We start from the raw sequence: 26,536 nt of genomic DNA, 5'->3' as shown, positions 1-26,536 counted from the left end.
ATTTTTTTCTCAGCTTGTCTCCCATAGTTGAGGTCTACCTATGATGTAAATTACAGACGCCTCTCATCTTTTTAAGTGGTGGAACTTGCACTATTGCTGACTGACTAAATACTTTTTTGCCCCACTATATATATATATATATATATATATATATATATATATATATATATATATATATATATATATATATATATATATACACATACATACATACACACGCACACATATACTAGCTGGTGGCCCGATTCTAACGCATCGGATATTCTAGAATATGTATGTATGCATATAGCAGCCACATAGTATATAGCAGAGGCCACGTAGTATATAGCAAATACTACGTGGCCTGTGCTATATACTATGTGGCTGCTATATACATGCATACATATTGAAGAATACCTGATGCGTTAATACAGGCCACGCAATATATAACAGTGGCAACGCAGTATATAACACAGCCCACATACTATATAATACAACCCATGCAGTATATAACACAACCCACGCAGTATATAATACAATCCACGCAGTATATAGCAGCCACGCAGTATATAGAACAGGCAACGTAGTATATAACAGACCACGCAGTATATAATGCAGGGCACGTAGTATATAGCACAGCCCACACAGTATATAACACAGCCCACTGAGTATATAACACAGCCCACTGTGTTATGATCTGGTGATTAAGGAGCGACATGCGTCTAGCTCTGAGCAGGTGGCAACTATACTGACCGCAGTCCCTAAGCTCAACACAACACTAGAAGTAGCCGTGGAATGCTCCTAACTCTGCCTATGCATCTCGTCACAGCCTAAGAGCTAACTACCCCTAAAGATAGAAGCAGGAAAACTATCTTGCCTCAGAGAAAATCCCCAAAGGATAGATTAGCCCCCCACAAATAATGACTGAGAGGAGAAGGAAATGACATACGTAGTATGAAACAAGATTTAGCACAGGAGGCCACTTCTAGCTAGACAGAAATAGTACAGGACAGAACGCTGTGCGGTCAGTAAAAAAAACTAGAAAAAGTCCACCGCAGAGAAATGCAAAAATCTCCACACCTGACTAAAGGTGTGGAGGGCAAACTCTGCTGCCCAGAGCTTCCAGCTTAGCTGAATAGATCCATACTGAAAAGCTGGACAAATGAACAAAAACAAAGAAAGTGCTGAACAACAAAGTCCACAACAAGTGAACCGCAAAAGGACAAGCAATGACTTAGCTTTGATGAACTGGTCAGAGTGTCAGGAAAGTCCTAAGAGCAATGACTCCAGGCAGGAACAATTGACAACTGGCATAGAATGAGGGATAAGGCCAGACTAATATAGCCGAGCCAGAAAGACGATCAGTGAAAACAGCTGCTGAAGCTAAATCCAAGAAGCAGCCATACCACTCAAAACCACAGGAGGGAGCCCAAGAGCAGAACTCACAAAAATGCTACTTACAACCACCGGAGGGAGCCCAAGAGCGAAATTCACAACACCACTGTCACGATATTGTATGTAATGTAATATGATTTTGTAGCTGTGCCTGTTAGACCCATGCTGCAGGCTAAACCCCCCCCCCCCTTCTCTGTGTGTTTCTGCTGTGTGTAGAAGTTTTTATTCCTTCTAGCTGCAAATTCCCGATTCTGGGCAACTTACTCATTCCCTCCCACCTAAAGAATTTATACGACCGCTGTAGTTGCAATGGACAGTTGTGCCAGCTAGAACTGGTCTGATATCCCTCTCAAGACATGCGGTTCTTTGTCCTGTTATAGTGAGATATTGGGCCACGATTTGGGCTAGGGAAATAATAAGTCCATTTTGCTTATCTTCATCGGCGGATCTATCAGTCACTGTAAGCGCGAGCCTCTAATTCCAACAGGTAAAAAAGTACGGATTTCTCTGGAACTGTGTGTCCCAACTAGCCCGAACTTGGTACCAATAAGAAAGCAAATTTAAAAAAAAGAAGAATGAGGGGTATGCTGGGATTCTGACATGTTCTGGAGCAGAGATATGAACATTATACAAATTTGTGTTAAATTTGGTAAGTCTGAGGAGAGGGGAGGGGCTGGGGAATCCAGCCCTGTTAGTGATGTCACAGGGCTGCAGTTTATAAGTTTTCTGCCAGGCACCCAGCAGTTAGTCTTACCTGAGGAGCCCTTACTGCTAGCCCTGATGAACTGGGATATGTGGGAACTCCGCCCACTAGCCTGGTTGCCTGCAATGTCCTGAACACATGTAAGTGTTAATTTCTCATTTAACCCGTTATTTTTATAATTACCTTGTACATATTTTAAATTGTCTCTTTTGTAACATCCTTGTAATATTTTGATAAAACACTGCCTAATCTTTCGGAGTAAAATATTCAAATTACTAGTTTTTGTACTTCCTGCTCTAAAATGTACCCTAAGTTTTCTGAAGGGAATTATGCTACTGTTTTGGGTTAGCTTCGGACCCGTTAAATCGAAGCTTGTGGCACCGTACCTTGTTCTGTGCCTTAGGGAGTCGTAGTGACAGCGGCATGGATAATTATTGTTCCTGCCTGAGTGGGAGTAGTTATATCGCCTCGCTGCAGCGTGCCCAATAGCCAGTACATAGCAGGCAGCCTTTCTGGTGACTAATTACCCTAGGTGCAGTACCTAGTCTGACCTGAGGGTCAGGGGGTGCCATTGAGCTGCAAGTTCAAGCGGAACTGTAAAGCGGGATATACATAAATCCCTGCAGTTCGTGGTATATTGAAGAGCAGTGAGATAACTAAAATACGCCCCTGCTGTAAACTAAGAGGTCAATAGCCTTGTGTGTTTTCATCACATTGTAGCAGAGGAGGGATAACGAAGATAAGTCCCCCTGCACATGTGATAGCCGTCTGTTGGTCTAAACTCACCCCGATCCGTGACGTAGGGGTGATGGTCACTGTGTGAATCGTGACACCCACGTACTATATAACACAGCACACGCAGTATATAGCAGCCACGCAGTATATCCCACAGCCCACGTAACATAACACAGGGCACGGAGTATATCCCACAGCCCACGGAGTATATAACACTGCCCATGTAGTATATAGCAGCCACGCGGTATACAACACTGCCCATGCACTATTTAGCAGTGTGGGCATCATATCCGTTAAAAAAAATAATTAAAATAAAAAATAGTTATATACTCACCCCCTGGGATCCAGCGAAACTCTGGCTTTGCGCGCGCGGCTGCCGCCATCTTCCGTTCCCAGGATGCATTGCGAAATTACCCAGATGACTTAACGGTCTCTAGAGACCGCTAAGTCATCTGGGTAATTTCGCAATGCATCTCTGGGAACGGAAGATGGCGGCCTGCGCGAGCGCATCGTCGGACGATGGGAGGTGAGAATAGCAGGTTTTTAAATTATTTTTAACATTACATCTTTTTACTATTGATGCTGCATAGGCAGCATCAATAGTAAAAAAGTTGAGGACACACAGGGTTAATAGCAGCGGTAACGGAGTGCGGTACCCGCGGCCCGTTACCGCTGGCATTAATCCTGTGTGAGCGGTGACTGGAGAGGATTACGGAGCGGGTGCCGGGCACTGACTGCAGGGGAGTAGGGGTGGGACTAATCGGACTGTGCCCGTCACTGATTGGTCGCAGCAGCCATGACAGGCAGCTGGCGAGACCAATCAGCGACGCGGGATTTCCGTTCCATAAGTTGCCGACAAAGACGGAAGTACCCCTTAGAAAATTATATATATATATAGATAATACTGAGAATAGCCCTTTACACTTTGTGTCCTACTGCAAGCAAAGAGAGAAGGGTGTCTATATTTCCAGCCATTTGTCTTAGGACTCTTTCAAAAATCAGCAATTTTTTTTTCGTATGCAAAAAATGCCTGATTTCATCAGTGTTTGGAACAGCATGTCAGTTTTCACCATCAGAATGTTATCAGCTTTCCCCAAGACAATGAAAAGATATTTTTAGATATTTCAGAAATAAGGTACAAATTGGATCAATGGAAAAAACGATCGTTTCGATAATCTCTGCTCACAATGCATTTGGTGGGGTTCACGGACAGCGTTTTTTCCCTGCAGCCAAAACCAGCTCTCTAGGCAGTAAATGTGCTGGGTTTAAAATGCACATTAGGCGGCTTTTGGCAGCGTTTTTTTCTGTGCAGATGACATGTGCGATTGGTTTGCCATAAATAAAGTTTTTGTTTTTTTCAGCAAATTTTTACTCTCAATGCTTTCTGTGGGTGAAAAAAAGCTGTAAAAACACTCAAATGGACTTACTGTAGTTTCAAAAACGCTGTAGTTTTCAAACGCAGTGAAGAAAAAAAACAAAAAAAACACAAGCGTGTGCATGAGCTTTCAGAAATCTCAGCTTCTGAAAGGACTTAAAAAAAAAATTAGCTTTTAATTTGCATTAAAAAACGCAACAGGTTAACAGCCTTTTACTCCAGCACTGAATTTCCACTTGTACATGTGCCAAGCTCTTTCTGACATTTGTCATAATAATACGTCCCTGTGCCCTAGGCCTGCCTGACCAGGGACGTAGTATCACTAGAGAGGGGCGGACACCTGGATGTTCAGGTCCGGCCGAACAGTTAGAAAAAGTTCAGGTTCGGTTACCAGAACAGTACCCGGAACCGAACATCCAGTGTTTGCTGCGCTGTAATGTGCATGACAGCACGGCAAACACCACTTCTGATCGGTGGCGAAGTCATCCCCGCCGTCAGAGAGCCGCAGTTCCCACGCTGTGAAAAGACAGCACGTTTGCTCAGCTGTAATCGGAGGTATAAAGTTTATCCGACACCTACTGCCGCTAATAACAGGAAGAGCAGGAGCGGTGGAATATTCATCTGCCGCTCCTGCGCTGTAAATAAATAATTTAAAAAAAAAAAAACCCCGGCATGAGTGCCCCTGTATTTTTGATAACCAGCCAGGCAAAACTCACAGTTATGGGCTGCAACCCTCAGCTGTCAGCTTCAGCAAGGCTAGCTATCAAGAATAGAGGCGTCTCCCACACCAATTCTGAACAGCCAATCGCAGCCTCTCTCATTGTTTCAGCCAATCAGATCGTACTCAATCCTAGGTTGGTGCCTGGCAACGCCAAGCATCGGCGAAAACTTCTCAGACTGGCGAGATCGACGATCACATCGATCGCGCCAATCGCAGGGCACAGCCGCAGTGTTACCGCGCTGAATCCTGCCGGTAACCTGCTTAGGATCAGTGCTGATTGGCGCGACCATTGTAATTGTCAATTGCGCCAATCTTAGGGCACAGCCGCAGTGTGACCGCGCTGTGCCCTGCCTAGGATCTGTCTAGGATCTGAGCTGTGAGCTCCGATCCTAGGATAATGCCTAGCAACACCAGCGTCACCAGGGTGAGCTCTGAGCCACCGAGCATTTGATTGGTGACGCAGTTCACCGATCAACACTCGTGCTTGCTTTTCTCACCCCCCTTTGCACCACCTTCGTGCGCACATCCAGCAGCCGCCGAACTTTGATAAGTGACGCAGTTCACTTATCAAAGCTCGGGCCTGTTTTCCATTTTTCTTTTTCACCCCCCTTGCGTCACCCCCCCTGCGCCCATCCAGCAGCCGCCGAACTTTGATAAGTGACACAGTTCACTTATCAGAGCTCGTGCCTGCCGTTTCACACTTTTCTTTCTCACCGCCTCTTGCACCACACCGCTGCGCACATCCAGCAGTCGCCAAACTTTGATAAGTGAAACAGTTCACTCATCAGAGCTCGTGCCTGCTGTTTTACAGTTTTCTTTTCTCAGGCATTTTTTTCTGCCTGGTTGTGCTTTTTTTCTTTTAGCTTTTCCATTTCAGACAAAAGTCTACACCAAACACTATCCACCCCCACACAAACAGTTAAAAATAAAGTACTTAACACAAGCACCATATTCATAGAAAACAAAATGTCCCGCCCGTCACGTTCGCCCCAACAGCGCTATTCAGTGGAGGAGGCATATGCTTTCCTTGCCTCCGACACTGATAGCAAGGGAGAGGATCCCACATTTATTTTTCAGATTCTTCACCCTCATCCTCCTTGGGTCCTGTGGAACCACGCAGCTGTCCCAGGACAGAAGATGAGGCAGCGCCCACCATTCCAGAAGATGAACCAGCGCACCCCATTGTGGACCCCAAATGGAACTCGCCCCTGAAAATTATGAGCCACTGATTCCTGATTTTGTGGTAAAATCAGGAATCCAGTTCGACACCACTGGCCTCACAAAAATAGACTTTTTTAAAGTCTTTTTCTCTGAAAATTTTGTTAACCTCATGATGGGCCAAACAAATTTATATGCTCCTCAATTTTTGACACAAAACCCCGGTTCATCATTTTCTAACTGGTTTCCTGTAGACGTAGTTAAAATGTTGCAGTTTTGGGGCCTGGTCCTTCACATGGGGATCCTGAAGAAGTCAGAACTTCGGCAATATTGTGGAGTGTTGATGTTTTATACTACACTCCAGTGTTCCGAATGGTCATCGAACATTGAACACTTCAACAAAAAGTTTGCAGAAATGTGTACGTGCCCCAAAAGGACATTTGCATGGATGAGTCCTTAGTTCATTTTAAGGGAAGGCTCAAATTCCGTCAGTAACTACCCAGCAAGAGGGGCAGGTACGGAATTAAACTCTATAAGCTTTGCGAGAGTACCTCAGGGTACACCCACAGGTTTAGAGTTTACGAAGGAAAGGACACCAGGATTGAAGCCCCTGAATGTCCCCCTGTCCTGGGAGTGGGAAAATTGTGTGGTATTTGGGGCACCCTCTGCTGGATAAAGGTTATCGCCTCTACACCGATAACTTATACCAGCATCCACTCTTCAAATCTCTCTGCACGAAGTACCGCAGCCTGCGGTACTGTCCACAAAAATCAGAGAGGCCTCCAAAAAATGCTACTTGGGCAGATGCTCAGAATGGGTGACAGCAGAGCCCAATGTACCACCTGCTGGTGGTCAAGTACAAGGCCAAGAGGGATATCATTCCCTTGACCACCATACACGGTGATGGCAGCGCCCTCAGCTCTGTACGAGGTACATCTGCACAGGTCAGTAAATATGTCATACCTTCATTTCCAGGAGGTAGTGGTTAAGGCCCTGATATTTGGCACTCAGGATGGAGCGGGCCCCAGTACTTCCGGAACTGAAGGTGCTCGTATCGTACCAGGTCATCATTTCACAGGGGTGGTCCCACCAACTGGAAAAAAAATGTAAGCCGCAAAAAAGGTGCCGAGTGTGTTACAAAAGGGGAATACGCACGGACACTACTTATCAATGCGACACCTGCCCCGAAAAACCTGGCCTGTGTATGAAAGATTGCTTCAAACTGTGCCACACCTCCATGCACTACTAATTTACTTAAATTCAGGAAACCGTAGATTAGTTCCAAAAAGGGGGCACATCTAGTTAAGTTCCTTGGGGGTCTAGTTTCCAAAATGGGGTCACTTGTGGGGGGTTTCTACTGTTTAAGCACATCAGGGGCTCTGCAAACGGAACATGACGCATTCATGACTCACAGACCATTCCATCAAAGTCTCATTCCAAAACGTCACTACTTCTCTTCCGAGCCCCAATGTGTGCCAACAGTTTTCTCCCACATACGGGGTATCGGCATACTCAGGATAAATTGGGCAAAAACTTTTGGGGTCCACTTTCTCCTGTTACCCTTGGGAAAATAAATTGGGGGCTAAAAAACAAAACAAATTTTGGGGGAAAAAATGTTTTTTTTTCTTTCATGTCCGGGCATTATAAACTTTAGTGAAACATTTGGGAGTTCAAAGTTCTCACCTTTCATCTAGATAAGTTCCTTATGGGGTCTGGTTTCCAAAATGGGGTCACTTATGGGGGTTTCCACTGTTTAGGCACATCAGGGCTCTGCAAACGAAACATGACGCTCGCAGACAATTCAAAGTCTGCAATCCAAAACATCACTACTTCCCTTCCGAACCCCGACATGTGCCCTAACAGTAGTTTTCTTCCACATATGGGGTACCTCCATACTCAGGACAAATTAAACAAATTTTGGGGTCCAATTTCTCCTGTTACCCTTGGGAAAATAAAAAAATGGAGACTAAAAATCAGGTTTGTGGAAAAAATATGATTTTTTATTTTCACGCCCCGGCGTTCTAAACTTTAGTGAAACACTTGGGGGGTCAAAGTGCTCACCATACATCTAAAAGAGTTCCTTGGGGGGGGGATCTAGTTTCCAAAGTGGGGTTACTTGTGGAGGGTTTCCACTGTTTAGGCACATAAGGGGCTCTCCTAACGTGACATGGCATCCCATCTCAATTCCAGCTTGAAAAAGTCAAACGGCGCTCCTTCCCTTCCGAGCTCTGCTGTGTGCCCAAACAGTAATTTTCCCCCACATATGGGGTATTGGCGTACTCTGGAGAAATTGTACAATAACTCAATCTGTCCATTTTCTCCTTTTAACCTTGTGAAAATAAAAAAAATTGTTGCTAAAAAAATCATTTTTGTGACTAAAAAGTTAAATGTTCATTTTTTCCATCCATGTTGCTTCTGCTCATGTGAAACCTGTAGAGTTAATGGCCTTCTTGAATGTGGTTTTGCTCAGTTCGAGGGGTGCGGTTTTTAGAATGGTGTAAATTTTGGCTATTTTGTGCCATATAGACCCCTCAAAGTGACTTCAAATGCAAGGTGGTCCCTTAAAAAAATGGTTCTGTAAATTTTGTTGTAAAAATGAGAAATCGCTGGTCAACTTTTAACCCTTATAACTTCATAACAAAAAAAATTTTGTTTCCAAACTTATGCTGATGTAGACGTGTGTGAAATGTTATTTATTAACTATTTTGTTTGACATATTGCTCTGGTTTAAGGGCTTAAAAATTTAAAGTATGAAAATTGCAAAATTTTCGCCAAATTTCTGCTTTTTTTTTTCTACACAAATAAACCAAGTTATATCGAAGAAATTTTACCACTAAAGTGAAGGACAATATGTCACAAAAAAACATTCTAAGAATCACTAACATCCGTTGAAGCGTTCCAGAGTTACTACCTCATAAAGGGGCAGTGGTCAGAATTGTAAAAATTGTTGGCCCGGTCATTAACGTGCAAACCACCCAGGGGGGTAAAAGGGTTAATTTTACCGCTCAACGTTATAAACTTCTGTCAAGCACCTGAGGGTTCAATGTGCTCACCACACATCTAGATCAGTTCCCTGAGGGGTCTAGTTTCCAAAATGGTGTCACTTGTGGGGGATTTTCACTGTTTAGGCACATCAGAGGCTCTCCAAACGCGACATGGCATTCGCAAATTTTTCCAGGAAATTTTGCATTCAAAAAGTCAAATGGCGCTCCTTCCCTTTCGAGCTCTGTTGTGAGCCCAAGCAGTGATTTTCTCCCTCATATGCAGTTTCGACAAGCTCAGGAGAAATTACACAGCAAATTTTGGGGTCCATTTTTTCTTGTTACCTGTTATGGCTGGCAATCAGGCAACACAGCGTGCAGTAATCAGCGCACATACAGAGATCTGGCAATAACCAAAAACAATAGGACGAGCTCTGAGACGTGGAATCTCTGTAGACTGCAGTACCTGATCTATCCTCACACAACTATAAGCAGCAGTGGATTGCGCCTATCACTACCTATGAAACTCGGCACTGCCTGAGGAGCTGACTAGCCTGAAGATAGAAATACAAGCCTGACTTACCTCAGAGAAATACCCCAAAGGAATAGGCAGCCCCCCACATATAATGACTGTTAGCAAGATGAAAAGACAAACGTAGGAATGAAATAGATTCAGCAAAGTGAGGCCCGATATTCTAGACAGAGCGAGGATAGCAAAGAGAACTATGCAGTCTACAAAAAACCCTAAAACGAAAACCACGCAAAGGGGCAAAAAGACCCACCGTGCCGAACTAACAGCACGGCGGTGCACCCCTTTGCTTCTCAGAGCTTCCAGCAATAGTTAATAGCAAGCTGGACAGAAAAAACAGAAAACAAACTAGAAGCACTTATCTAGCAGAGCAGCAGGCCCAAGGAAAGATGCAGTAGCTCAGATCCAACACTGGAACATTGACAAGGAGCAAGGAAGACAGACTCAGGTGGAGCTAAATAGCAAGGCAGCCAACGAGCTCACCAAAACACCTGAGGGAGGAAGCCCAGAGACTGCAATACCACTTGTGACCACAGAAGTGAACTCAGCCACAGAATTCACAACAGTTCCCCCCCCTTGAGGAGGAGTCACCGAACCCTCACCAGAACCCCCAGGCCGACCAGGATGAGCCACATGAAAGGCACGAACAAGATCTGGGGCATGGACATCAGAGGCAAAAACCCAGGAATTATCTTCCTGAGCATAACCCTTCCATTTGACCAGACACTGGAGTTTCCGTCTAGAGACACGAGAATCCAAAATCTTCTCCACAATATACTCCAATTCCCCCTCCACCAAAACAGGGGCAGGAGGCTCCACAGATGGAACCATAGGTGCCACGTATCTCCTCAACAACGACCTATGGAATACATTATGTATGGAAAAGGAGTCTGGGAGGGTCAGACGAAAAGACACCGGATTGAGAATCTCAGAAATCCTATACGGACCAATAAAACGAGGTTTAAATTTAGGAGAGGAAACCTTCATAGGAATATGACGAGAAGATAACCAAACCAGATCCCCAACACGAAGTCGGGGTCCCACACGGCGTCTGCGATTAGCGAAAAGCTGAGCCTTCTCCTGGGACAAGGTCAAATTGTCCACTACCTGAGTCCAGATCTGCTGCAACCTGTCCACCACAGAATCCACACCAGGACAGTCCGAAGACTCAACCTGTCCTGAAGAGAAACGAGGATGGAACCCAGAATTACAGAAAAATGGAGAGACCAAGGTAGCCGAGCTGGCCCGATTATTAAGGGCGAACTCAGCCAACGGCAAAAATGACACCCAATCATCCTGGTCAGCGGAAACAAAACATCTCAGATATGTTTCCAAGGTCTGATTGGTTCGTTCGGTCTGGCCATTAGTCTGAGGATGGAAGGCCGAGGAGAAAGATAGGTCAATGCCCATCCTACCACAAAAGGCTCGCCAGAACCTCGAGACAAACTGGGAACCTCTGTCAGAAACAATATTCTCAGGAATGCCATGTAAACGAACCACATGCTGGAAGAACAAAGGCACCAAATCAGAGGAGGAAGGCAATTTAACCAAGGGCACCAGATGGACCATTTTAGAAAAGCGATCACAGACCACCCAAATGACCGACATTTTTTGAGAAACGGGAAGGTCAGAAATGAAATCCATCGAAATATGTGTCCAAGGCCTCTTCGGGACCGGCAAGGGCAAAAGCAACCCACTGGCACGTGAACAGCAGGGCTTAGCCCTAGCACAAATTCCACAGGACTGCACAAAAGCACGCACATCCCGTGACAGAGATGGCCACCAGAAGGATCTAGCAACCAACTCCCTGGTACCAAAGATTCCTGGATGACCGGCCAGCACCGAACAATGAAGTTCAGAGATATCTTTACTAGTCCACCTATCAGGGACGAACAGTTTCTCGGCCGGACAACGATCAGGTTTATTAGCCTGAAATTTCTGCAACACTCTCCGCAAATCAGGGGAGATGGCAGACACAATGACTCCTTCCTTGAGGATACTCGCCGGCTCAGATAACCCCGGAGAGTCGGGCACAAAACTCCTAGACAGAGCATCCGCCTTCACATTTTTAGAGCCCGGAAGGTATGAAATCACAAAATCAAAACGAGCAAAAAATAACGACCAACGGGCCTGTCTAGGATTCAAGCGCTTGGCAGACTCAAGATAAGTAAGGTTCTTATGATCAGTCAATACCACCACGCGATGCTTAGCACCCTCAAGCCAATGACGCCACTCCTCGAATGCCCACTTCATGGCCAGCAACTCTCGGTTGCCCACATCATAATTACGCTCAGCAGCAGAAAATTTCCTGGAAAAGAAAGCACATGGTTTGAACACTGAGCAACCAGAACCTCTCTGTGACAAAACCGCCCCTGCACCAATCTCAGAAGCATCAACCTCGACCTGGAACGGAAGAGAAACATCAGGTTGACAACACAGGGGCACAGCAAAAACGACGCTTCAACTCCTGAAAAGCTTCCACGGCAGCAGAAGACCAATTAACCAAATCAGCACCCTTCTTGGTCAAATCGGTCAATGGTCTGGCAATGCTAGAAAAATTACAGATGAAGCGACGATAAAAATTAGCAAAGCCCAGGAATTTCTGCAGACTTTTTAGAGATGTCGGCTGAGTCCAATCCTGGATGGCCTGAACCTTAACCGGATCCATCTCGATAGTAGAAGGGGAAAAGATGAACCCCAAAAATGAAACTTTCTGCACACCGAAGAGACACTTTGATCCCTTCACGAACAAGGAATTAGCACGCAGTACCTGGAAAACCATTCTGACTTGCTTCACATGAGACTCCCAATCATCAGAGAAGATCAAAATGTCATCCAAGTAAACAATCAAGAATTTATCCAGATACTCACGGAAAATGTCATGCATAAAAGACTGAAAAACAGATGGAGCATTGGCAAGTCCGAACGGCATCACCAGATACTCAAAATGACCCTCGGGCGTATTAAATGCCGTTTTCCATTCATCTCCCTGCCTGATTCTCACCAGATTATACGCACCACGAAGATCAATCTTAGTAAACCAACTAGCCCCCTTAATCCGAGCAAACAAGTCAGAAATCAATGGCAAGGGATACTGAAACTTAACAGTGATCTTATTAAGAAGGCGGTAATCAATACACGGTCTTAGCGAACCATCCTTCTTGGCTACAAAAAAGAACCCTGCTCCCAAAGGTGACGACGATGGGCGAATATGTCCCTTCTCCAGGGACTCCTTCACATAACTGCGCATAGCGGTGTGTTCAGGTACGGACAAATTAAATAAACGACCCTTAGGGAATTTACTACCAGGAATCAAATCGATAGCACAATCACAATTCCTATGCGGAGGTAGGGCATCAGACTTGGACTCTTCAAATACATCCTGAAAGTCCGACAAGAACTCTGGGATGTCAGAAGGAATGGATGACGAAATAGACAAAAATGGAACATCACCATGTACTCCCTGACAACCCCAGCTGGTTACCGACATAGAGTTCCAATCCAATACTGGATTATGGGTTTGTAGCCATGGCAACCCCAACACGACCACATCATGCAGATTATGTAGCACCAGAAAGCGAATAACTTCCTGATGTGCAGGAGCCATGCACATGGTCAGCTGGGCCCAGTACTGAGGCTTATTCTTGGCCAAAGGTGTAGCATCAATTCCTCTCAACGGAATAGGACACCGCAAAGGCTCCAAGAAAAATCCACAACGTTTAGCATAATCCAAATCCATCAGATTCAGGGCAGCGCCTGAATCCACAAACGCCATGACAGAATACGATGACAAAGAGCACATTAAGGTAATGGACAAAAGGAATTTGGACTGTACAGTACCAATAACGGCAGAGCTATCGAACCGCCTAGTGCGTTTAGGACAATTAGAAATAGCATGAGTAGAATCACCACAATAGAAACACAGTCTGTTCAGACGTCTGTGTTCTTGCCGTTCTACTTTAGTCATAGTCCTGTCGCACTGCATAGGCTCAGGTTTACTCTCAGACAATACCGCCAGATGGTGCACAGATTTACGCTTGCGCAAGCGACGACCGATCTGAATGGCCAAGGACATAGACTCATTCAAACCAGCAGGCATAGGAAATCCCACCATTACATCCTTAAGAGCTTCAGAGAGACCCTTTCTGAACAAAGCCGCTAGTGCAGATTCATTCCACAGAGTGAGTACTGACCACTTCCTAAATTTCTGACAATATACTTCTACATCATCCTGACCCTGGCATAAAGCCAGCAGATTTTTCTCAGCCTGATCCACTGAATTAGGCTCATCGTAAAGCAATCCCAGCGCCTGGAAAAATGCATCAACATTACTCAATGCAGAATCTCCTGGTGCAAGAGAAAACGCCCAGTCCTGTGGGTCGCCGCGCAAAAAAAGAAATAATAATCAAAACCTGTTGAATAGGATTACCAGAAGAATGAGGTTTCAAGGCCAAAAATAGCTTACAATTATTTCTGAAGCTCAGGAACTTAGTTCTGTCACCAAAAAACAAATCAGGAATCGGAATTCTTGGTTCTAGCATCGATTTCTGATCAATAGTATCTTGAATCTTTTGTACATTTACAACGAGATTATCCATTGAGGAGCACAGAGCCTGAATATCCATGTCCACAGCTGTGTCCTGAAGCACTCTAATGTCTAGGGGAAAAAAAAGACTGAAGACAGAGCTAAGAAAAAAAAATGATGTCAGGATTTCTTTTTTCCCTCTATTGGGAATCATTGGGTGGCTCCTTGTACTGTTATGGCTGGCAATCAGGCAACACAGCGTGCAGTAATCAGCGCACATACAGAGATCTGGCAATAACCAAAAACAATAGGACGAGCTCTGAGACGTGGAATCTCTGTAGACTGCAGTACCTGATCTATCCTCACACAACTATAAGCAGCAGTGGATTGCGCCTATCACTACCTATGCAACTCGGCACTGCCTGAGGAGCTGACTAGCCTGAAGATAGAAATACAAGCCTGACTTACCTCAGAGAAATACCCCAAAGGAATAGGCAGCCCCCCACATATAATGACTGTTAGCAAGATGAAAAGACAAACGTAGGAATGAAATAGATTCAGCAAAGTGAGGCCCGATATTCTAGACAGAGCGAGGATAGCAAAGAGAACTATGCAGTCTACAAAAAACCCTAAAACGAAAACCACGCAAAGGGGCAAAAAGACCCACCGTGCCGAACTAACAGCACGGCGGTGCACCCCTTTGCTTCTCAGAGCTTCCAGCAAAAGTTAATAGCAAGCTGGACAGAAAAAACAGAAAACAAACTAGAAGCACTTATCTAGCAGAGCAGCAGGCCCAAGGAAAGATGCAGTAGCTCAGATCCAACACTGGAACATTGACAAGGAGCAAGGAAGACAGACTCAGGTGGAGCTAAATAGCAAGGCAGCCAACGAGCTCACCAAAACACCTGAGGGAGGAAGCCCAGAGACTGCAATACCACTTGTGACCACAGAAGTGAACTCAGCCACAGAATTCACAACAGTTACCCTTGTCAAAATAAAAAAAATTTGGATCTATAATTTTTTTGGGAATAAAAAGTTAAATGTTCTCCCCCACCCCCCGCATTCCAAAAATTCCTGTGAAGCACCTAAAGGGTTAATAAACTTCTTGAAAATGGTTTGAGCACCTTGAGGTGTACAATTTTAAGAACGGTTTCACTTTTGGGTATTTTCTGTCATATAGACCCCTCAAAATGACTTCAAATGTGATGTGGTCCCTAAAAAAATGTTTTTTGTAAATTTTATTGTAAAAATGAGAAATTGCTAGTCAACTTTAAACCCTTATAACTCCCTAACAAAAAAAAAAAGTTCCAAAATTGTGCTGATGTAAAGTAAATGGGAAATATTATTTAACTATTTTGTGATTTAAGGGCATGAAAATTGAGAAATTTTCTAAATTTTGGCCAAATTTTTTTCACAAATAAATGCAAGTCTTATCAAAGTAATGTTACCACTATCATGAAGTACAATATGTCAGGAAAATCTCAGAATCACCGTGATCCACAGAAGAGTTATAACCACATAAAGGGACAGTGGTCAGAATTGAAAAAATGGCCTGATCATTAACATGCAAACCACCTTCGGGGGTAAAAGGGTTTAAGTTCCCTTTTCAGATATGCTTTGATTTTTTTGTTTTTAACCCTTTCACATCCAAGCCTGTTTTCACCTTCCTAACAGGCCAATTTTTTCAATTTGGAACAGTGTTGCTTTATAAGGTTAGAACTCTGGAACAATTCAACATATCCCAGTGATTTGTGAGATTTTTTTTTGTGGCACACTGTACTTTGTTAGTGGTAAATTTAGGTCGAGATGATTTGCATTTATTTATGCAAAAAATTGAAAATGCCGAAGAAAAAAAAGGAAAATTCAGCAAATTTCAAACTTTTAATTCCGTTTAACCAGATGGTTATAACCACACAAAATAGTTAATAAATAACATATACCACTATTTTACATCAGCATCATTTTCTTTTTTTGTTTGTTAGTAAGTTAGAAGGGTTAAAGTGAACCTGTCACCCCGAAAATCGCAGGTGAGGTAAACCCACCGGCATCAGGGGCTTATCTGCAGCATTCTGTAATGCTGTAGATAAGCCCCCGATGTTACCTGAAAAAGGAGAAAAAGACGTTATATTATACTCACCCAGGGGCGGTCCCGCTGCTGGTCAGGTCAGATGGGCGTCTCTGGTCCGCTGCGGCGCCTCCCATCTTCATTACAAGACGTCCTCTTCTGATCTTCAGCCACGGCTCCGGCGCAGGCGTACTTTGCTCTGCCCTCTTGAGGGCAGAGGATAGTACTGCAGTGCGCAGGCGCCGGAATGGTCAGAGGCCCGGCGCCTGCGCACTGCAGTACTTTGTCTGCCCTCAACAGGGCAGAGCAAAGTACGCCTGCGCCGGAGCCGTGGCTGAAGATCAGAAGAGGACGTCTTGGAATGAAAATGGGAGGCGCCGCAGCGGACCAGAGACGCCCATCCGACCTGACCAGCAGCGGGACCGCCCCTGGGTGAGTATAATCTAATGTCTTTTTCTCCTTTTTCAGGTAACATCGGGGGCTTATCTACAGCATTACAGAATGCTGCAGATAAGCCCCTGATGCCGGTGGGCTTACCTCACCCGCGATTTTCGGGGTGACAGGTTCCCTTTAAAAATTAGCAATTTATATTTTTTCCAGCAAAATTTACAAAACCAAATTTTTATTTTTTTTATGGACACATCACATTTGAACTGACTTCGATGGGTGCAGTTTTTAAAATGGTGCCACATTTGGGTATTTTACATCACATAAGCCCTTCAAAGTGCTCAAAACCTCACTCAAGAGGTTTATTAACCCTTTAAGGGCGGCACATGAATTAAATAACATGGAAGGAAAAATGTTACTCTTTCCCACAAAAAATATTGCTTTAATTCCAAACTTTGCATTTTCAGAAGGGTAACTGGAGAAACCGCACAACACATTGTACTGTCCATTTTCTCCTGAGTACATAGTAATTTTCCAACACATTTGTGGTATCTACTATCTGTTTGGTAATATGGCAGGGCTCGAAAAGGAAGGATCACCATTTGACTATTGGAACGCAAAATTGTCTGGAATAGGTAGCGAACACGATGTGGCATTTGCAGAGTCCTTGATGTGCCTAAACAGTGGAGATTACCCACAAGCGACCACGTTTTGGAAACGAAACCCCTCAAGTAACTTATCTAAAGGTGTAGTGAGCACCCTGAACTCACAGGAGCGTCACAGAATTTTATAATGTTGAGCTGTGAAAATTAAAACATACATTTTTCCTGCAAATAATGTTGCTTTAGTCCCAATGTTTTCTTTTCATAAGGGTAACAGTAGAAAAAGGACCCCAAAATCTGTTGTGCGATTTCTCCTGACTACAGAGATACCCCCATATGTGGTGGAATCTACTGTGTGGGCAAACGGCAGAGCTCAGAAGGTAAAAGCGCCTGTACAATTTGTTATGCAGTATCTTCTGTGTATGTTAATGTATAACGAAAACTACATCTGAGGCACAGTGCAAAGATCAGAAGGGAGTTTAGATTTTGCTGGAATGGTTTGAGGTTGCCATTTCACATTGGCAGAGCCCCTGAGATGCCAGGACAACAGAAACCACCATGAGCCCCCATTTTACAAACCACACCTCTTAATGAATTCATCTAGGGGTGCAGTGATCATAGTGACACCACAGGTTTGTCACAGAATTTTATACCATTGAGCGGTAAAGACAAATGAATTACATTTTTACCACAAAAATTTTGTTTTAGCCCCAGATTTTACGTTTGCACACGGGAAAATGGGTAGCAATGGCACCAAAATAAGTCACACAATTTCTGAACATGGCAATACCACATATGTGGCTGTACAATATTACTTGGCGAGGCTCGGGCAGGAAGGATTGCTATTTGACTTTTGGAGAACAAATTATTGTAGAATACTTTGCGAACTCCATGTACAGAGCCCCTAACTTCCAGAACAGCAGAATCCCTGCTGAAGTGACCCCATTTTGCAAATTGCACCCCACTAGGAATTTATCTACAGGTGTAGTGACGATTTTGACTATGGGTGTTTTCCAGAAAATAGCAGCAGTTGCTGAGTGATGTACTGAAAATTTGCCATTGTAGTACCCATATATTGAAGTGCCCAGTACATTGTCCACTGCTCATGCATTGGGAGCATACAATTTGCTGGATTTCTTTTGGGGGATGAGGAGAATAGAGCTTTTTCATAGCCTTTTAGCTACCTGTAATGTCGAAAACCCCTATATTTCCATTGACGGATGACAGACTTGAGTGTGGATTGAGTTGAAGCTTTTATTGGGAACATTTTACATAGCATTATGGATCACATTTATCCTACGCTCTACACTGAGCACTTACATCGGGACTTCCATCTAAAACTCCGAATGACGTGGTTCAGATGAAACCCCTGGCTCTTCCATTCACTATGAGGAAGCAGTTGCTGTGGACTGTGTCTGGCCTTTGGTCAGCAGTGTCCTTCCTTTCAAGTTGCACAAAACTGGGGCATGCATAAAACACTGTTTTATGCATGCCTAAAAAGACAGACACCGCTGAATCATAGGAGAGACAGAGTCCAAAGTGTCTCCATATGCCTCATTATTGGAAATCTACCACTAGGGGTTCCGCCTGAATTACATATTTCAGATATTTACATGGAAACCACGGTGTAAGCGCTCAGCGAAATATATAGGTGAGCTGAGGCTTACTGTGATCTTAGAGGCAGAATGAACAAATCAACATCAGGTTGAGAATTGCTTTTTTTTTTACGTTGTTCCTCATTCGGTATAAATGATTAGATTACTCTATTCTTCGAGTCAGTACGATTACAGAGATATTAGATTTATATCTTTATGTTTTAGCACTTTTACATAAACCATTTTATAGGAAAAAATTGTTTTTGAATCGCTATATTCTGAGAGCTATAGCTTTTGTTATTTCTCCGCTGATGAAGCTGTATGTTGGCTTGTTTTTTTGCGGTATCAGATGACGTTTTCAGCTATACCATTTTTATTTCCATTCAACTTTTTGATGGTGTTTTATTCCACTTTGTTCAGCGGTATGATGAAAAAGCATAATTTCCACTTATGTTTTTATGGTGTTCACTGAAGGGGTTAACTAGTTAACTAGTGTGACATTTTTATAGGTTGGGTGATTCTGGACACAGCAACAGCAAATAGGGATTTTTGTGTACTCACCGTAAAATCCTTTTCTCCGAGCCATTCATTGGGGGACACAGACCATGGGTGTATGCTGCTGCCACCAGGAGGCTGACACTAAGTAATACAAAGAAAGTTAGCTCCTCCCCTGCAATATACACCCTCCTGCTGGATCCCAGCTAACCTGTTCGGTGCAAAAGCAGTAGGAGATCAATAGCAACATATAAGCGTATAGCATGTCATATTATATATGAGAGTATAACATATCAAAAGATAAAAACAAAGCATAAGCTAATAACAGGGTGGGAGCTGTGTCCCCTAATGAATGGCTCGGAGAAAAGGATTTTACGGTGAGTACACAAAAATCCCTATTTCTCCTTCGCCTCATTGGGGGACACAGACCATGGGACGTCCCAAAGCAGTCCCTGGGTGGGGACAACATCAGATCAGGCCGTCTAACCGCTACTTACAAGTGCGCCACCGCGGCCTGCAAAGTCCGCCTGCCCAGACTCACATCTGTGGAAGTATGTGAATAATAGAGCTTCAAGAATGCATGCGGACTGGAGGAATTCGCAAGCTTGCGGTCGTGCTTGCCGACGTCTGGTGCCTAGAGCCCTCAGACAGGGAAATAGGCTGACATCTAGCCCGGAAGGACTCCTGGATGGAGAAAAGAATCCACCAGGCTAACATGGCTGAAGAAACGGCTAAACCCTTCCTGCGACCGTCAGGAAGCCTACTTACCATCGAGAAACCCAAGTAAAGTGTCCAACCTTTGGAAGGACGCCGTCCTCGATACGTACCCACTCGGAGCACTCACTTCTTCCAGATTATGGAGAACCCATTCCGTTTTGTGGACTGGAGCCGAAAGATGAGAGGACGATGCCCCTGCAACAGTGGGAATACAATACCACCTTGGCAACGAGGGAAGGGGATGGCTTGAGGGCAGCCCTGCCTTGATGGTAATAAGGAAAAAAAGACAAAGAACAGAACGTCGAGTTCTGAAGACTCATCAGGAGGACAAGAACGCAGAGAAAGAAGGGAAGTGACCTTCCCTGATAGTAAAGTCTGTCCCGATCAAAAAAGGAGTCCACTGTAAGATGCCCAGGACCATTAAGGTCCCACGGATCTAACGGTACGCGGTAGGGAAGAACTACAGGTTAAGGCTCCCTGGGAGAAAGTCCATATTTCCAGTTTTGTCGCAATAAGATGGAAAAATACTAGAACCGCAAGCGAGAAAACCTGACATGGTCAGTGCATGTCTCCCGGGATCACTGGGGCCCTTCCTGCTTGCTTCCGAAAAGATCTCAGACGTAGTGGAAGAGGGGTTATAGAAATTGGTACCGTAGAAGAACAGAGCATGCCCTGTGATGGACTTGGATCTCGAGGCCAAACCATGAACTGGAGTACATTGGCGTTCAGCTTGGACGCCATCTGACTTACATCTGGAGTACTCCAGTGAAGGCAGATCCGATGGAAGACTTCCGAGTGAAGTTCCCACTCACTTGAGGAGAAACCCTGACGGCTGAATATGTCTGCCGCCCAGTGTTCTACTCCAGGGATATGTACTGTTGAGATCACCGAATGATAGATCTCGGCTCATCAGAGAGGGCGAGGTACCTTGGCCATGGCGCTTGACTGTGGGTACTTGCTAGATGGTTAACGTGTGGCACAGCCGTGGCATTATCCAACTGAAGACCCGCCTAAAGGCAGTGGACCTGCTGTAGGATTAGTCGTACCGTTCAGATCTCCAGAGAAATGATCGGGAGAAGAAGACTGGCATTGGTATTCCCTAATAACCATTGGACCAGGAGAAGGCTCTGGACGAGGAAGGAGCTCAGAGACTACCCTTTGAAAGCCTGATTGACTTGCAGAAAACGAGCGCAGCGAAGGAAACTGCTTCCATGGTCGTCTTTTTCCTCAGAACCCTCCTAGCGAATTGAATGAACCGAGGGAATGAGTGATCAAGTGCACAAGCTCTCTGTTGAAGGGCCACGACCTTGACTCGAGAGAGAGTAACCATCCTTCTTGGGCAGGATCATCCTCAAAGAGGACCTGCTGGACTGGGAATGAGGAAAAAAACTTGTCTAAGTTTAGCTGCTAGCCCAGGTGAGAGGGTATTGCAAGTGATATAGACGACTCAGCGTAGTCCTTGAAGAGCGGCTACAAAGTCGATCAAATAGGGCAGGACGACCATGCTTCTAGGGTGCAAGAAACACACGACAACCGTCATGACCCTTGCGACCACTCTGGTGTGGTAGCCAGGCCGGAGGGCAAGGTCGTGACTTGAAAATGCTGTTCGCGAATGGAAAGGCGAAGAGATTATTGTAGAGGGGAGAAATAGGCATATGAGGGTAAGAATCCCGAATGTCGATGGATGCCAGAAAAGTCCACCTCTTTCTGTTGAAGTAATGGCTGAGCGGAGGAACTCCATCCGAAAAAAGGAGGACCTTGTCAAAGGTTGTTAGAAGTTTGAGGTCCAGGAATGGTGACCCTTTTCATTCCCTCCTTTTTTGGAACCAAGATCCCTTAGATCTAGGCTGTCCTGGACAATGCTTCCACTGCTGGTTGGGTCTCCCCTGCTAGTCTCCCGCTCAGAAGATTTGATTGGCCAGCTATACTGTTGAAAACGAAGTAGTTAAGGTCTCTGACCAGGAGACTATTGGTCAAGCAACCCATGTGGCGGCTAAGGAAGGGTAGAGCCCGAAACCACAAGACGGAACGAACTAGATTTGCTATCCGACCGTCTGTGGTATCTTAATTGATGATACATCAGGCAGGAATACTGGTAGGTATACCACAAGAAATTTTACCCGGATAGTCTGCCAAGTGGCAGAATGCGGGACTGCAACCAGCAGGTCTCTTGCCATCGTCGTGCAGAGTAGAAAATTAGGAACCCTCAATCCACCATCCTCTTAACAGGGACGTGGAGAGGAATCGTCCGCTTTCTTGCATCATCCGCTAAATAGTGGTGATACAAAGGGGGGGTGCTTGGACGCCAAAAATGTGTACCTCCGTACATCCTCAGAGTTGAGGTCCCCAAGTGGACAGGGCAGGTTGTCTGGCGTTAGGCCTCGATGCAGAAGAGGATACATGGAGGCAACACTCCGTGTGCCCGTCTGTTGAAGGTGTGGGAGGAAATCGGTGCCCTATAAAGGACCCGTTGCCCATAAAAATCCGACCAGGTATGGCATCCTACTTAGAGGCTTCTGTCCAGTGCATCGCTCGTCAATTTGTTGATGGTATAAATAGAGAGTCCCTCTTTCTCAGAAGCTCTGGCAATCCAAGGCAATATCCGATCCATATTCAGCATTGTTCTCAACAAATCATGGGGGAGAGAACAGGAAAAGAAAACTTCCATTTTCTAGAACCTGTACGTTTTTCTAGAATACTTGCGGCCCCTGCTAGCCGACGGCTCCCATTGTAGGAGAGGGAGCATGTTGAGTGCTCCAGAGTTCAGTTAGGGTGACCAGCTTAGGATTGATGATGTGCCCTTAAGACCAGTCAATACTGGTCATGCGCCTTTAAGACTAGGGAATACTGGTCATGTGCCTTTAAGACCAGGGAATACTGGTCTTGTGCCTTTAAGAGGAGGACATACTGTTCATGTGCCTTTAAAAGCAGGGCATGCTGGTCATGTGCCTTTAAGAACCAAGGCCTACTGGTCATGTGTCTAAGAGCCAGGACATACTTGTCATGTACCTTTAAGTCCAGGACATACTGGTCATGTGCCCTTAAAACCAGGGCCTACTGGTCATTTGCGTTTAAGACCAGGGCATACTGGTCATGTGCCTTTAAGTCCGGGGCATACTGGACACGTGCCTCTAAGACCAGGGCATACTGGTCGTGTTCCTTTAAGACCAGGGCATACTGGTCATGTGCCTTTAAGTCCGGGGCATACTGGACACGTGCCTTTAAGTCCAGGGCATACTGTTCACGTGCCTCTAAGACCAGGGCATACTGGTCGAGTTCCTTTAAGACCAGGGCATACTGGTCATGTGCCTTTAAAAACCAGGGCATACTGGTCATGTGCCTTTAAAAACCAGGGCATACTGGACATGTGCCTTTAAGACGAGGGCGTCCTGGTCATGTGCCCTTAAGACCAGGGCATACTGGTCACGTGCCTTTAAGACCAGGAAATACTGGTCACGTGCCTTTAAGACCAGGGCATGCTGGTCACGTGCCCTTAAGACCAAGGCATACTTGTCATGCGCCTTTAAGACCAGGAATACTGGTCATGTGCCTTTAAGACCAGGAATGCTGGTCATGCGCCTTTAAGACCAGGAATGCTGGTCATGTGCCTTTAAGACCAGGAATGCTGGTCATGCGCCTTTAAGACCAGGAATGCTGGTCAAGACCGGGGCATTTTTTAAGGATTATGCCAGAGGTGGAGCCCCTTGAGGGGAACTAGGTACTCTGGGAAGAGCCGGGATCGGCGGCAGCGGAGGCTCCTGAGCTCATTTGATTAAATACTATGGGAAAGGTGACCTGCTTCTGGCTGGTAATGTGCCCCTTTTAAACTAGGGAACCCTTAAGACCAGGGAATGCTGGTCATGTGTTTATTAGAAAACCATGGAAAGCTGGGGATGCACCTATAAGCCCAGCGACTACTGGACATGAGTCTTTAAGACCAGGGAATGAGGTCATGAACCCTTAAGACCCGTGCCTTTAAGACCGGAGCTTGCAGGACAACCAGAGTTTGCAGATCTTAAGTGTTTAAAACAGGGAACGCTAGTCCCTTTATGCTGCCGGGGTGCGTGTGGGGGAGGGGTGCGATTCACCTTACCGAGAGTCCCCCGTCTGGAATAGCGCTGACTTCAGTGCTGAAAACCTCCGGCAGCAGCCCCTTCCAGATGAACTAGGGACCGGAAATGGCAGGAGGAAGAAGATGGCCGCCGAGATCTCATCTTGAATGAGAAGCGCCTGAATAGGGGGGCGGAGCCGCTAGAATGATGCAAGCGGTGGGCGGGGCTTCCCGGAATGCGGCCTAAACAGGGCCGAAGCCGGGGACTAAATTTATGGATTCGGCCGGCGCGCACCCGCGGACTGTAGGGAAAAGTGCAGCGAAGCTCTGTGGGGACCCTGCCGCTATGGAGCCCTCCTATGACTGCCAGAAGACACAATCCCTCACGGTGCACTTACCCCGATATGAAGGGGATGGCAGATGCTGCAGGTAGGAGCTGTGCCCGGGTAGATAGGACGGTGCAGGGTTGGGGAGCCTCCATCCACCATCCCTGCAGAAGGGGGGTGGAGAGGAACCGTCTGCCTCCTTCCATCATCCGCTTTTTCAGTGGTGATGTAGTGGGGGCTGCTCGGACGCCACGCTGGAAGGTGCCTCTGTACAGCCGAGGGTAAAACCTGGTGGACAGGGCTGAATGTCCGGCAATAGGCCTGGCTGCAGAAGAGGATACTGAAGGTGAAACTCCAGTGCTCGTCTGATAAGGGAGGGGGAGATCGGTGCCCTAGAAGGGGCCCGTCGCCCCTAGAATCAGCTCAGGCAGTGGCTTCCCACGTCGCAGGAGAGGATACGGAGAGGTAAAACTCCCGTGCTCTCCTGTTGTTGGTTCGGGGGAGATCGGAACATGAAAGAATCCGTCGCCCCCTTAGTCCGTTGTAAAAGGTTAAAGTAAAAAGAGTTCTTTGGGTCTGAATAGCAGACCCGTCCGTGTGCCTCCTACGGACACTAAGCAAGAACTGGTTAGCTGGGAGCCAGCAGGAGGGTGTATACTGCAGGGGAGGAGCTAACTTTCTTTGTATTACTTAGTGTCAGCCTCCTGGTGGCAGCAGCATACACCCATGGTCTGTGTCCCCCAATGAGGCGAAGGAGAAATGTGTACTTTATTTTATTTTTGCACAAATATATTTATTGGTAGAATAGTTTTTTTTCATGTTTTTTTCTGTGATTTTTTATTTTTTTACAATTTTGTTTTACTCAGTCCCTCTATGGGACTTCGACTTTCATTACTCTGATCGCTCATATAATGCATTGCAATGCATTTTACCAGTCAGTATTACACTGACTGAAACCTCTTAAGACCATGCTCCTGTTGTGGTCTAAGCAGGCCACCGTCGCTGGCAGACCAGGAAGTCGTCATGACAATGATCGAGCCCTAGTGATGACATCATGGAGGCAACGATCGGATGGGAGAGGGAGCCCCCTCACTCTAGCACCCCAAATGCTGTGAAGGATATTGATCACAGCATTTTGGGGGCTAAACAACCAGGGAGGCACCGTCACTGTGTGCGACAGCCAGGGCTCGGCTATCACGTAATGTGAGCTCCCGGCGGCGATCGCACGGGCACAGCTCCTGTGCCATGCACGATTGTCATTATGTACCTACAGTGCCTACAAGTAGTATTCAACCCCCTGCAGATTTAGCAGGTTTACACATTTGGAATTAACTTGGCATTGTGACATTTGGACTGTAGATCAGCCTGGAAGTGTGAAATGCACTGCAGCAAAAAAGAATGTTATTTCTTTGTTTATTTTTTTTAAAAATTGTGAAAAGTCTTTTCAGAGGGTCATTTATTATTCAACCCCTCAACCCACCAGAATTCTGTTTGGTTCCCCTAAAGTATTAAGAAGTAGTTCAGGCACAAAGAACAATGAGCTTCACATGTTTGGATTAATTATCTCTTTTTCCAGCCTTTTCTGACTATTTAAGACCCTCCCCAAACTTGTGAACAGCACTCATACATGGTCAACATGGGAAAGACAAAGGAGCATTCCAAGGCCATCAGAGACAAGATCGTGGAGGGTCACAAGGCTGGCAAGGGGTACAAAACCCTTTCCAAGAAGTTGGGCCTACCTGTCTCCACTGTTGGGAGCATCATCGGGAAGTGGAAGGCTTATGGAACTACTGTTAGCCTTCCATGGCCTGGACAACCTTTGAAAGTTTCCTCCCGTGCCGAGGCCAGGCTTGTCCAAAGAGTCAAGGCTAACCCAAGGACAACAAGGAAGGAGCTCCGGGAAGATCTCATGGCAGTGGGGACATTGGTTTCAGTCAGTACCATAAGTAACGTACTCCACCGCAATGGTCTCCGTTCCAGACGAGCCCGTAAGGTACCTTTACTTTCAAAGCGTCATGTCAAGGCTCGTCTACAGTTTGCTCATGATCACTTGGAGGACTCAGACTGACTGGTTCAAGGTTCTCTGGTCTGATGAGACCAAGATCGAGATCTTTGGTGCCAACCACACACGTGACGTTTGGAGACTGGATGGCACTGCATACGACCCCAAGAATACCATCCCTACAGTCAAGCATGG

This window comes from Ranitomeya imitator, chromosome 1, assembly GCF_032444005.1.
Source record: "Ranitomeya imitator isolate aRanImi1 chromosome 1, aRanImi1.pri, whole genome shotgun sequence".
NCBI lineage: Eukaryota > Metazoa > Chordata > Amphibia > Anura > Dendrobatidae > Ranitomeya > Ranitomeya imitator.
Note: the sequence above shows the minus strand (reverse complement) of the source record.